This window comes from Colletes latitarsis, unplaced genomic scaffold (assembly GCF_051014445.1).
Source record: "Colletes latitarsis isolate SP2378_abdomen unplaced genomic scaffold, iyColLati1 scaffold0021, whole genome shotgun sequence".
NCBI lineage: Eukaryota > Metazoa > Arthropoda > Insecta > Hymenoptera > Colletidae > Colletes > Colletes latitarsis.
This window is the reverse complement of record NW_027488371.1, coordinates 3,387,996-3,400,115: the sequence shown is the minus strand read 5'-3', so window position 1 is coordinate 3,400,115 and position 12,120 is coordinate 3,387,996.

Genomic DNA, 12,120 nt, shown 5'->3' with positions numbered 1-12,120 from the left:
GTAAGAAATCTGTGTGATAGTGGGCAAGCAGTAAGCTAGAAAACAGCCAGTAAGTTATTAAGCGAGCACTAAGCTAGAAAGCAAGCAGTAAGCGAGAAAGCAAGGAGGTCACTGGAAAGTATGCAGTTAGCTAGTAAACATGCAGTAAGCTAGAATGCAAGGAGCGGGCCTGTAAGAAAGCAGTTATCTGGTATGCAAGCAGTAAGCTTTGTAAGGAAGCACTATGCTAAAAAGCAAGCAGTGGGCTAGTAAGCAAGCTGTAAGCTAGTAAGCAAGCAGTGTGCTAGAAAGCAAGCAGCAGGCTAGTAAGCATGCAGTAAGCGGGTATGCTAGCAGTGAGCTAGTAAGAAAGCAGTATTCCAGTAAGCAAGCAGTAAGCTAGAATGCAAGCAGCAAGCTAGTAAGCCAGCAGTAAGCTAGTAAGCGAGCAGAGATCTAGTAAGAGGGCAGAATGCTAGCAAGCAAGCAGTAGGCTAGCAAGCAACCAGTAAGCTAGTAAGCAAGCAGGATGCTAGTAAAGAAGCAGTATGTTAGAAAGCAAGTAGCGGGCTAGTAAGCAAGCAGTAAGCTAGTAAGCAATCAGTAAGCTTGTAAGCTACCAGTAAGCTAGTAAGCATGCAATCAGCTAGTAAGCAAGCAGTAAGCTAGTATATATGCAGTGAGCCAGTAAGCAAGCGGTAAGCTCGTAAGCAACAAGTAAGCAAGTAAGCAAGCAGCTGGCTAGTAAGCGAGCAGGAAGCTAGTATGGTAGCAGTAAGCAAGTAAGCAAGCAGTAGGCTATTTGGGAAGCAGTTAGCTAGTAAGAAAGCAGTAGGCAATTGTGCAAGCAGCAAACTAGTAAGCATGCAGTAAGCTAGTAAGCATGCAGTGAGCTAGAAGGCAAGGAGCAGTATTGTAAGGAAGCAGTTATCTAGTAACCAAGCTGCATGCTAGTAAGGAAGCACTAAGCTAGAAAGCAAGCTGCTGGCCAGTAAGCAAGCTGTAAGCGAGTACGCTAGCAGTAAGACAGTAAGTAACCAGTAAGCTTGTAAGGAAGCAACAGGTTAGTAAGAAAGCTCTTAGCTACTAAGAAAGTAGTAAGCTAGTATTGAAGATCTTTGTGATAGATTTCCCCAATCGCTTACCGCAGAAAGGAGAAGGAATAATTTGTTGAAACGGTATAATGTGTTAGACACGGAGGCGACAAAATTTATGGAAGACTTTTCTCCGCGATCTGGGTTGTCGCATGACTTCCTTCAAATTGGTTAAAATCCCGGCTATATATGCGTCTATCTATATATGCGACACTTAAACAATACGAAAGAATGTGCAACGATAACTGATGAGTCCTTTGCAGGGATTCTTTAACTAATTTTTCTTTTCCCGCACGTCTTTACAGTCTGGAAACCTTTTCAAATCTGTTCGTTTCTTTTTCGAATCCTTCTTCTTTCAAACGTTTCGGTAAGTAGACAACCAACTCGACAACCTTCAAAGGCCACATCGAAACGTCGACGCCAACCAGACGCACGTTTGCGTTTCCGGTGACATTCTTTGCATCGATTACATTTAAATATCGATTAGAGCCAATATAACTTTATTTGCACAACGTGAAGTAATATACAATTTAAGAACAATAAAACAAAAACTTTTTAATGTATTCCGACATATCTATTCTCAACAGTCCCACTTGTTTTGAATGTCCGCTAATATTTAATTTTTCTCTCGGATAGCAAAACAGCTGCTTTTGCAAAGTCTTAGCAGAGATATCAGCCAATTGCTCTTTCGATTGAACATATCTAATTTCTACTTCTCCGCGATTAACGACATCACGAGTAAAATGGTACTTTATACCGATGTGTTTCGAGCACTTATGGTCGGAATTATTAGCAATTTTTATGGCCGCTTGGTTATCAACAAAAGCAGGGACGATATTGTACACAACATCCAATTCTTTTAACATACGACGTAACCAAACCGCTTCTTTCACGCCGTGGGCTAACGCGATATATTCCGACTCAGCGGTCGAAAGGGCAACGACCTTTTGCAATTGACTGGACCACGAAATTGGTCCGCTATTCAAAATATTGACAAATCCACTCCTAGATCTTCGAGTCTCTGAGCATCCGGCATAATGAGCATCCGTGAATCCCGAAATATCAAGCGAACTCCCACTATTTCCGTAAACTATTCCGTGATCACGTGTTCCATTTAAATAACGCATTATTTTCTTTACCGATTGCCAATGAGTGTCGTCGTAAGAACTCAAAAATTGACTTGCGTAATTGACCGCAAATTCGATATCCGGACGACAAACTCGTGCAGCGAATAATAAAGAGCCTATTGCCTCACGAAACGGCATTTTACTGTCAGTCGCAGGTGTTTGTTTTTGCATGGGCATACCTGGCTCCGCAGGTACACTTGACGGAATTGCTTCAAGCATATTGAAGGTCTTTAATATTTCCTTAATATAGCCCGGTTGAGAAATTTTTAAGAGTCGTCGTTCGCGATCGCGTTTAATCTCGAAACCGAGAAATTCATCGGCCCGATCTAACGAGATTTTAAAATTACCTCCTAAATAATCTAAGATACTCTTAATTGCATTCTCGCTTTTGCTCATAATCAAACCATCATCCACATACAGGGCTAAATACACTTTTGAACTTTCCACTACACCGACAAGCACGCACTTATCACTTACGATGTTCACGAGATTAAATCCGTTCAGAAACCTCGTGCACTTCTCGTTCCAGCATTTGGGTGACTGCTTCAATCCATACAGGTTGCGATGTAGCGGGAAGACTGCATCCGGTTGGCTCTGAATTGTGTATTCTGGAGGCTGCTCCAAATAAATTTCTTCTTGAAGATCGCCATATAGAAAAGCGGTTTTCACGTCGAACTTCATTATTTCATAATCACCTTTCGCAGCTATTGCAAGAAGAGTTCTAATGGACCCGTAGCGAACGACAGGTGCGAATGTGTCAAAATAATCGATTCCTTCTGATTGTCGGAATCCTTTCGCTATGAGTCTCGCCTTGTATCTCTTCAGATTTCCAGCTGCATCATTTTTGATTGAGAAAACCCATTTGCAACCGATTGCACGTTTTCCTTGCGGCAGTGCACATATGGTCCATGTGCGATTTTTTTCAAGCGCCAGCATCTCTTCGTCCATGGTTTTCTTCCATTTTCTGGTGTCGTCACTGGATATTGCCTCAGTGTAGGTCATAGGCACCGTATCAGCCAAAAAAGCAATAGGTACGCCGTATCGGTCAGGTGCTTGTAATGTTCTTTTTTTGCGTAGTTGTCTTCCTTCCCGAGCATTTTCATTGGCGGCTACCTGCTCTATCTCTGGCAAACCTGCGTTTTCTTCATTTCCATTGTTTTCCAGTTCTCGTGTTTCGGCGACATCATCCACGACTGGAGCTTGGTGTTTGGCTGCACCTTTTGGAGTAGGAATCGTCTCTCTTTCGTCTTCAATTCCGAACTTGATTATTGTATCGGTTTCGGCACGCGTTTCGGCACTCGGCAGGGCATTTTCGTTGAAGGTTACGTCTCCGCTTATTGAAATTTTCTTCAATTTATTATCCCAGAGTCTATAATTAGTAGACTCCCCATCGTAACCGACGAATATGACCTGTCTGCTTTTTTGGTCGAATTTTTGCCGTCTTTCCTTCGGCACGTTCAAATAAGCTACGGATCCAAACACCTTTAAATGTTTTATATCAAGTTTCCGTTTAAACCACTTCTCGAACGGAGTAATCGTCTCCCCTGGCTCTAGGATGGTCCGATTCAGCAGGTAGCACGCGGTGTTTACTGCTTCTGCCCATAATTTTTGATCCATGTTCTTTGCGTGAATCATAGAACGTGCACTTTCAATGAGCATACGAATTTCGCGTTCAGCGCGACCATTCTGCTCATGAATGTGTGGTGACGAGCATTCGTGGATTATACCTTTTTCCTCCAAAAAGGTCTGGAGCTGGCTGCAGGTGTACTCTGTCCCATTGTCCGAGCGCAGGACTTTGATTTTCGTTCCTGTCTGCGTCGATACGAATGCCTCGAACTCCTTAAATTTGCTGAATACTTTTGATTTATGGCTCATGAAGTATACCTTCCTATAGCTGGTACTCTCGTCCTTAAACAGTAAAAAGAATCGCGTGTTGCTCGGTGAGTTTATGTTTACAGGGACACAGACATCGATATGAATTTTCTCCCCTGGCCCGTAATTATCTTCAATCCCGATGCTTGGATGCGCCCTTCGGGGCTGCTTGCCCATAATGCATCCTTCACAAAAAAACTTTGTCAAATTGTCCTTTTCAATTCCATGGATGCCGAGTTGTTCACACGTGTGTTTTTTTCTGCGTTCATTTACGTGTCCCATTCGCTCATGCAAAAGTTTTAATTTTTCCTGGCCATCTGCTAATTTCAGCGCTTTACAGTCAATGGGCACTTTCTCTTTGAAACACATTTTAAATAGTTTTCCGTGCGGTATTCCACGTGCGGCGAGTTTTCCTTTACTATCGCGAACTTCACATTTGTTTTCAAACGAATGAAAAGTGTACCGTTTTTTGTTCACTAAGCCTATAGAAAACAAACTACACTTTAGTTCAGGTACATAGAGCACATCTTGTAATTCGCGTTTGTATAGCACACCCTCAAGCACTTCTTGGATTTTAATTGTTCCGATGCCAGCCGCTAAGATGATGCGATCATCCGCTACTTTAACCGCATGACCATTTGAATTCGGCTGCAATGCCGAAGAATAGTCTTTGCGGAAAGTCATATGCATTCCGGCACCCGAATCCGCAATCCACACGGCACTGTCACTTTCACTGGTGCATTTATATGTTGCAACAATGTCACACACCAACGCTAGCGCATTTCTCGCTGAACTGTCCGATGATTTTCCAGCTTGATTTTTTGGACATTCACGTGCCCACTGGCCTTTTCCTTTGCAGACTCTACACCGCGTTCGTTTTTTCAGCTCCTCGATATCCTTCTTGGAGCGTTTCTTTTTCTTTGCGTCGTTCAGGGACGTCTTTTGAACACGTAGTGCGAGCGTCGACACTTCATCCTCAGCAAAACGCCTGTCTTTCATGATCAGTCTGCTGATCAAGTTCGTTTTCGTTTTTTCCGTAGCAGGAGTGCATTCCCACGTGTGACGAAAAATGGAGAACTTTGCGGGTAAACTGCGCAGCAGTTTTGCCATGAAAGCTTTGTCCGACGGTTCCTCACCCGCATCCTGCAGGCGTCTGCAGGTGCTCTCCAGGATCTCCAAATGATCTGCAATGGACTCCTCTTCCTTAACGCGAAAATTATAAAACTGCTCCCAGGCAGTTTGTGCAGCGTCTTCACTTGCATCTCCGTACAGGTCCCTCAGCTGGTTCCAAATTTCTTTTGCAGTAGAGCAGTTGTACAAATTGCGGCGAAGATTTGGGGCGATTGTTCTCAGTATAATCATTTTTACCTGCGCTGATTCTTGACCGTGCACTTTGAGCTCCGTTGCCTTGTCTTCAGCAGGTTTTACTATTGTACCATCTACGAAACCAAGCAAACCTTTAGCTTCTAGCGCAATCACTACTCCAGATTTCCACATGGAGTAGTTAGTGCCGTCCAGTCTCACGATTTCCATTCCAAATTCTATGTCAGACATTGCGACGAAATCACTTACACAATTGGTACCCAGTAAAAAAAACCTTTATTCACCCAGTCAGCGTGGCTTATCAACAAACAAATTCTTTCTAGCAGGCGCAGTGGAAGCGTGCTGGGCCCATAGACTAGTAAGGATCTATCTTTGAAATAGATTTCCCCAATCGCACATAGCAGAAAGAAGAAAAAATATTTTGTTGAAACGGTACAAGGTGTAAGACGCGGAGGCAACAAAATACATGGAAGACTTTTCCCCACGGTCAGGGTTATCGCACAACTAACTTCAAACAAAGAAAAATCCCGGCTATATATGCGTCGCCAAATGGTCGGCAGACCTATTGGTTTTATGACATGATCTGGGCCGACGTGGAACACAGAAAAATCGCGAAGATACGGAAATACAAAATATATCTGTTCTCAACAGCTAGTAAGCAAGCAGTAAGCTAGTAAGCAAGCAGGAAGCTAGTAAGGAAGCAGTATGCTGGAAAGCAAGCAGTATGCTGGAAAGCAAGCAACAAGTTTGTAAGCAAGCAGTAAGATTGTTTGCAAACAGCAGGCTAGAAAGAAAGTAGTTAGCTATTAAGCAAGCAGTGTGCTAGTAAACGAGCAGCAAGCTAGTAAGCAAGCATTGAGCTACTAACCGAGGAGGGAGCTGGTAAGGAAGCAGGATGCTAGTAAGCAAGCAGAAAGCTGGAAAGCAAGCAACAAGCTAGTAGGCAACCAGTAAGCTAGTAAGCAAGCATCAGGCTAATCAGGTAGTATTTAGCTAGTAGGAATGCAGTATGCTAGTATGGAAGCTGTATGGTGTAAGGAAGCAGTATGCTAGTAAACAAGCAGTAAGCTAGTAAGAAAGCAGTTAGCCATTAAGCACGCTTTGATCTAGAAAGTAAGCAGAAAGCTAGTAAGCAAGCAGTAAGCTAGTAAGCACGCTGAGAGCTAGTAGGAAACAAGTAAGCTAGTAAGCAAGCAGCAGACTGGTATGAAAGCAATCAGCTAGTAAGAGAGCAGTGTGCTAGTAAAAAAGCAGTAAACTTGTATGAAAGCTGTAAGTCGGTAAGAAAGCAGTTAGCTATTAAGCACGCAGTGGGCTAGTAAGTGAGCAGGAAGCTAGTAAGCAAGCAGTAAGCTAGTAGGCAACCAGTAAGCTAGTAAGCAAGCATCAGGCTAGTGTGAATGCCATTAGCTAGTAAGAGAGCATTGTAGTAGTAAGGAAGCAGTACGCCAGTTAGCAAGCAGTAAGCTGTAAAGCAAGCCGTGAGCTAGTAAGCAAGCAGTATGATTGCAAGCAAGCAGCTGCCTTGTCACAGAGCAGTTAACTAGTAAGAAAGCAGTATGCTAGTAAGCAAGCTGTATGCTAGTAAGCAAGCAGCAGGCTAGTATCAATGCAATTAGCTAGTAAGAGAGCATTGCGCTAGTAAGGAAGCAGTATGCTAGAAAGCAAGCAGTAAGCTAGTAGGCTACCAGTATTGTTAAAGTACTAAGGGACTTTAACGTGGGTCCGGATGAGGAAACAGTCAGGGAGAGAAATCGTTACAAGTTTTTCAATAAATTTTTTTATTACAAAAATATAAATGAAGTCTTTATAAAATTATAACAGAAAAACTAGAAACTAAAAAAAGAATGATTGGAGGGTGGCTTGCTCTCTGGCCCCGTCTCCTCTTTTTTGTCTCCTTTTTTCTAGTTTTCACTGCGGACGCTTTCTGAAACAAAAGAATCCGCCTAATAAATAGTTTTGCGGACAAGTCAACAATCGCGCGTTCGTCAGCTGTTTCTCGCGCTCCAGCGACAGTATGGTGTGCTTGGAGGGAAGAGCTGGCTGACTATCTAGCGCTCTAGCTAGTGGGCTGTATATTCTTCTCTTTCTGGTCGATGAGATTCGTTTCCTACGATTTCACCGACGCGCACAACCGAGTAGACGAGCTTTTCTCCGGTCTACCGGGTTCTCTTCGCAATGCCACGGACGGGAAACCAAATGGAGGTTGTAAAGCACCAAGAGGCTATATCCCGCGAGCACGCTCCCCGTGCGGGTGGCGTTTCTACACCACCCACGCAAGACGACGTCTTGTCCTGGTTCGGCTTCCTCGACGGCTGCTCCTCAGGAGCAACCTGCGGTATGCTCACGTGGTTGCCAAGCCGGCGATTCCTTCATCAAAGGAACGCCCGGCAGCCAGCCGTGGCTACCTCGACGGAGGCTCCTATGTTCCGAGGAACTGGCCTGCGGCTCACCGGTTCAGGACTCAATCCCCTGCAATTCCAACCACCCTACGTTCACAGCCCAGTGTGGTCGACTCACAGCTGGTAGTGGGTGTAGCGATGGAAGGAAGGCTCTTCGAACTCTTTGCTCCACCGTACGCTTAGGCTTTACTTATTGTCCCCTCACGACGGTATATTGGAGCGTGTTCTCCGACACCCGATGCACGGAGAGCACCACGAAGTGATATCCTTCCAGAATATCTATCTTCCGGTTGCTCCTACGCCGTATAGCTCTAATCTGGTCGTTGAAACTTTCCACCCCACCGGTCGGTGTACTCTCAGTGGTACACAGGACGGGTGGTTCCAGTGGGTTTCGTACGACCTCTATGAACGGTGAACTACCACTAGGTGATACCAGTATGTCGATATCAGCCTTCCAGTAGCTCCAACCGGATAATTGGAAGAAGACTCAAGGCGATCCACACCGAATCTCGAACGTCGCAGTCGCGTCCACGAACTGCAACGTTCAATCACAATCCTGCGTCTACGATCGCTTCACACTCGGCGTGCCTTGCGATCGCTGCAACGTCAGGCAGATTGTCCTTTTTCTGGGGAAAATCTCAAGTCGCTATGACGAGATTTTCCAATAAATTGCTTGTCAGCAAACTGATTCTATTACGAGGAGCGGGATCGACTCATTCTCCTCGGAGCTCGTAGGTAAATGGGAACGCGACCGTCACAGGGTCCGCTCTTGATCGCCGACGGCTCAAGAATGAACCGTGACGATCTGCAAGCAGCGACGGCCGCGGCCGGCTCCTTCGCTCAAGCGCAGAACCGGGTGGCTACGCCTCGCGATGCTGGGCCCGGGCTGCTACGCGCCGCGTTTCGTCTATCGGTCTTTCTCCGATAGATCCCTTTTCTCTCTCTTTCTCAGCGCTAACAACGCAATTCCAAAAATTTTGTTCCAAAACTCGACAACTTCAGTGAAGCTAGCTTGAAAAAACACGTAAATAGCCGCGGTATACAAATCTGAACGATGGAAAATTTCCACGTCAGCACAACCATAAAGAATTACGCGAATTCAATATAGATACGGGCATCGCGGCCGAGTTTCTACGTCTCGGACTCACGCGATATTTAAACAAGTATGCTAGTAAGCATTCAGGCGACGGCGTGGCGCGAGCGAGGGCAGCTGATGACCTGTATGGAGCGTACCGCGTGGCGCGGGTTGCTCTGCAGGTCGCCATCAAACGGGCCAAGACCCAGGCATGGAAGGAGCTCCTCCAGACCCTTGATGACGATCCATGGGGGCGCCCATATAAGGTGGTGCTGAATAAGCTCCGCCCGTGGGCGCCACCCGTCACCGAGGGTCTTGACCCCCGGCTGCTGGAGGACGTGGTCAATACACTCTTCCCAATTGGGGAGAGGGGACCGCGTCCTCCGGCGGCGGCGGCTGTCCCAGTGGAGTGGACGGCCGAGCTGGGGGTCACGCAGGAGGAGCTGGCAGCGGCCATCAGACGGCTCGGGGTTCGTAACACGGCCCCGGGTCCGGATGGTGTGCCCGGCCGGGTTTGGGTCTTGACCCAGGGCGTCCTTGGGGCCGACCTCAGGCGGTTGTTCGACCGCTGCCTGAAGGACGGGCGATTCCCCCCCAGTTGGAAGGTGGCGAGGATGGTCCTCCTCCGGAAGGAGGGTCGGCCCGCGGAGTCTCCCTCCGCATACCGGCCCATTTGTCTCCTCGACGAGGTGGGCAAGCTCTTCGAGCGTGTGATTGCTGCCGCCTCGTCGAGCACCTGTCGCGGGGTGATCCCGGTCTGGCCGACTGCCAGTTCGGTTTCCGGGGGGGCCGATCGACTATCGACGCGATAGGTCGTGTGAGGGCCCTCTCGGAGGCGGCCGTCTCCCGGGGAGGGGTGGCATTGGCAATATCCTTGGATATTGCCAATGCCTTTAACACCCTCCCCTGGGAAGGGATAAGGAGGGGGCTCGAATATCATCGAGTCCCCCCTTGTCTCAGGGCGGTCGTCGGGGATTATCTCCGCGGCAGGTGGATCGAGTATCCGGGCCGGGATGGTGATATGCGGAGGGAGGTGTACTGCGGTGTTCCGCAGGGGTCGGTCCTCGGGCCACTCCTGTGGAACATCGCGTACGACTCGGTGTTGCGGGCCGGCCTCCCCGACGGCGTCAGCACGGTGTGTTATGCGGATGACACACTGGTGCTGGCCGTCGGGGCGCACTGGGGGAGGGCCATGCGTCGCGCGGAGGAGGGGTCGCAACGCGTCGTCGACCGGATCAGGGGGATGGGGATGACGGTGGCGGCCCATAAGACCGAGGTGATTGCGTTTCATTCACCTCGGCAGGATCCGCCACCCCCTCTGATTCGGGTGGGTGGGGCTGACATCGAGGATCAGCCCCAGATCAGGTATCTGGGGCTGATCCTCGATAGCCACTGGCGTTTCGAGAAGCATTTCCGCTGCCTGGTCCCCCGGTTGGAAAGGATGGTTGCGGCTCTGGGCCGGATCCTGCCCAACCTGGGGGGCCCGGCGGGCCGAGTTCGTCGCCTCTATGTGGCAATGGTCCAGTCGGTGGCCCTATACGGGGCCCCCGTCTGGGCGGACGACCTGGCTGCCTCCCGGCGCAGCATGACTATGCTGCGTCGGGTGCAGAGGCGCATGGCGCTCAGGGTCGTCCGCGGGTATCGGACCATGTCACATGAGGCGGCGACGGTTCTAGCGGGGATGCCGCCCATGGACCTGCTCGCGCGGTCGCACGCGGTGATGTACCGGCACCGCGTCGACCGTCGCGCGGGGGTGGGGGCGGTCCAGGGCGGGCAGGAACCTGCTTGGGGCGATTTGAAGCGCCAGGCCCGGCAGTCCGTGTTGCTCGCGTGGCAGGAGCGGCTGGCTCTGCCAACCGCGGGGCACCGGACTGTCGGGGCTGTTCGGCCACTCCTGAAGGAGTGGCTGGACAGAGGCCACGGCAGCCTCACCTACCGGCTGGCACAGGTATTTTCCGGGCATGGCAGCTTCGGAAGATACCTGTGCCGGATAGGGAAGGAGCCGACGGCGCGTTGCTGCCACTGCGACGCTGAGCAGGACATGGCGGATCGTACCCTGGAGGTATGCCCTGCGTGGGAGGGGGAGCGCCGTGTCCTGGTCGGCGTCGTCGGGCGGGATGTCTCGCTGCCGGGCGTGGTGCGCGCCATGCTCGGCAGCGAGGAGAAGTGGAGGGCCGTGGCCTCCTTCTGCGAGAACGTAATGTTGCAGAAGGAGGCCGCGGGGAGGGAGCGCGAGCTTCACCGCGGGGAGGGAGCGCGAGCTTCAGCGACGCGCTGAAGCTCGCGCTCGTGCGGTGGCCCGAGGTCGTCGCCAGGCAGCGCCGGGTCGGACCGGTTGAGGGTAGGAGTGCCTCCCCCTACCGGTCCGACGCAAGGGGTGGCACCCTCGGCGGTCTGGTGCGGCCATGAACGCCCGGCCGCCGAGGGGTGGAAACGGGGTCGCGGGCGGTTGCGAGTTGGGGCTCGCAGCCGCCACTAAACGCGGCCCCGGGACGGATAGCGGCGGGATGGAGTGGCCCCGTCCCGCCGCTATGAGGCAGTGTGTCTACTGGGGGGACCGATTATCCCCCCGGGGGATGGGCGCGAAAGCGCGGGCACGGGGAGGATACCGGAAGAATGCTTCGAGCGATTCCCGGTATCCTCCCAAAGCGTGCCGAAGGGTCACCGTGGGGTTTTTAGTGGGTAGGTCCCGCGCCTGTCGTTGTACGGGCGCGGGGAATCCCACACACCCCTCCCACCTCTCCCCAAGGAGGTGGGAGGGAGTCTTTCGAAGATTTTCCCCACGACAAAAAAAAAAAAAAAAAAAAAAAAAAAAAAAAAAGTATGCTAGTAAGCAAGCTGTATGCTAGACTGCAGGCAGCATGCTAGTAAGCAAGCAGTAAGCTAGTAAGCAAGCAGTGAGCTAGTAAGCGAGCAAGGCGCTAGTAAGGAAGCAGTATGCTAGTAAGCAAGCAGTAAGCTAGCAAGCAAGCTGTAACGTGGTAACGAAGCAGTTAGGTTGTAAGCAAACAATAAGCTAGTAAGCAAGCAGTGAGCTAGTATGCGAGCAGGGCGCTAGTAAGGAAGCAGTATCCTAATAAGCATGCTATAAGCTAGTAAGCAAGCAATAAGCTAGTAAGCAACATGTATGCTAGTGAGCAAGCAGCAGGCTAGTATCAAAGCTATTAGCTAGTAAGAGAGCAGTGTGCTAGTAAGGATGCAGTATGCTAGAAAGCAAGCAGTCAGCTAGTATGCTACCAGTATTGTTA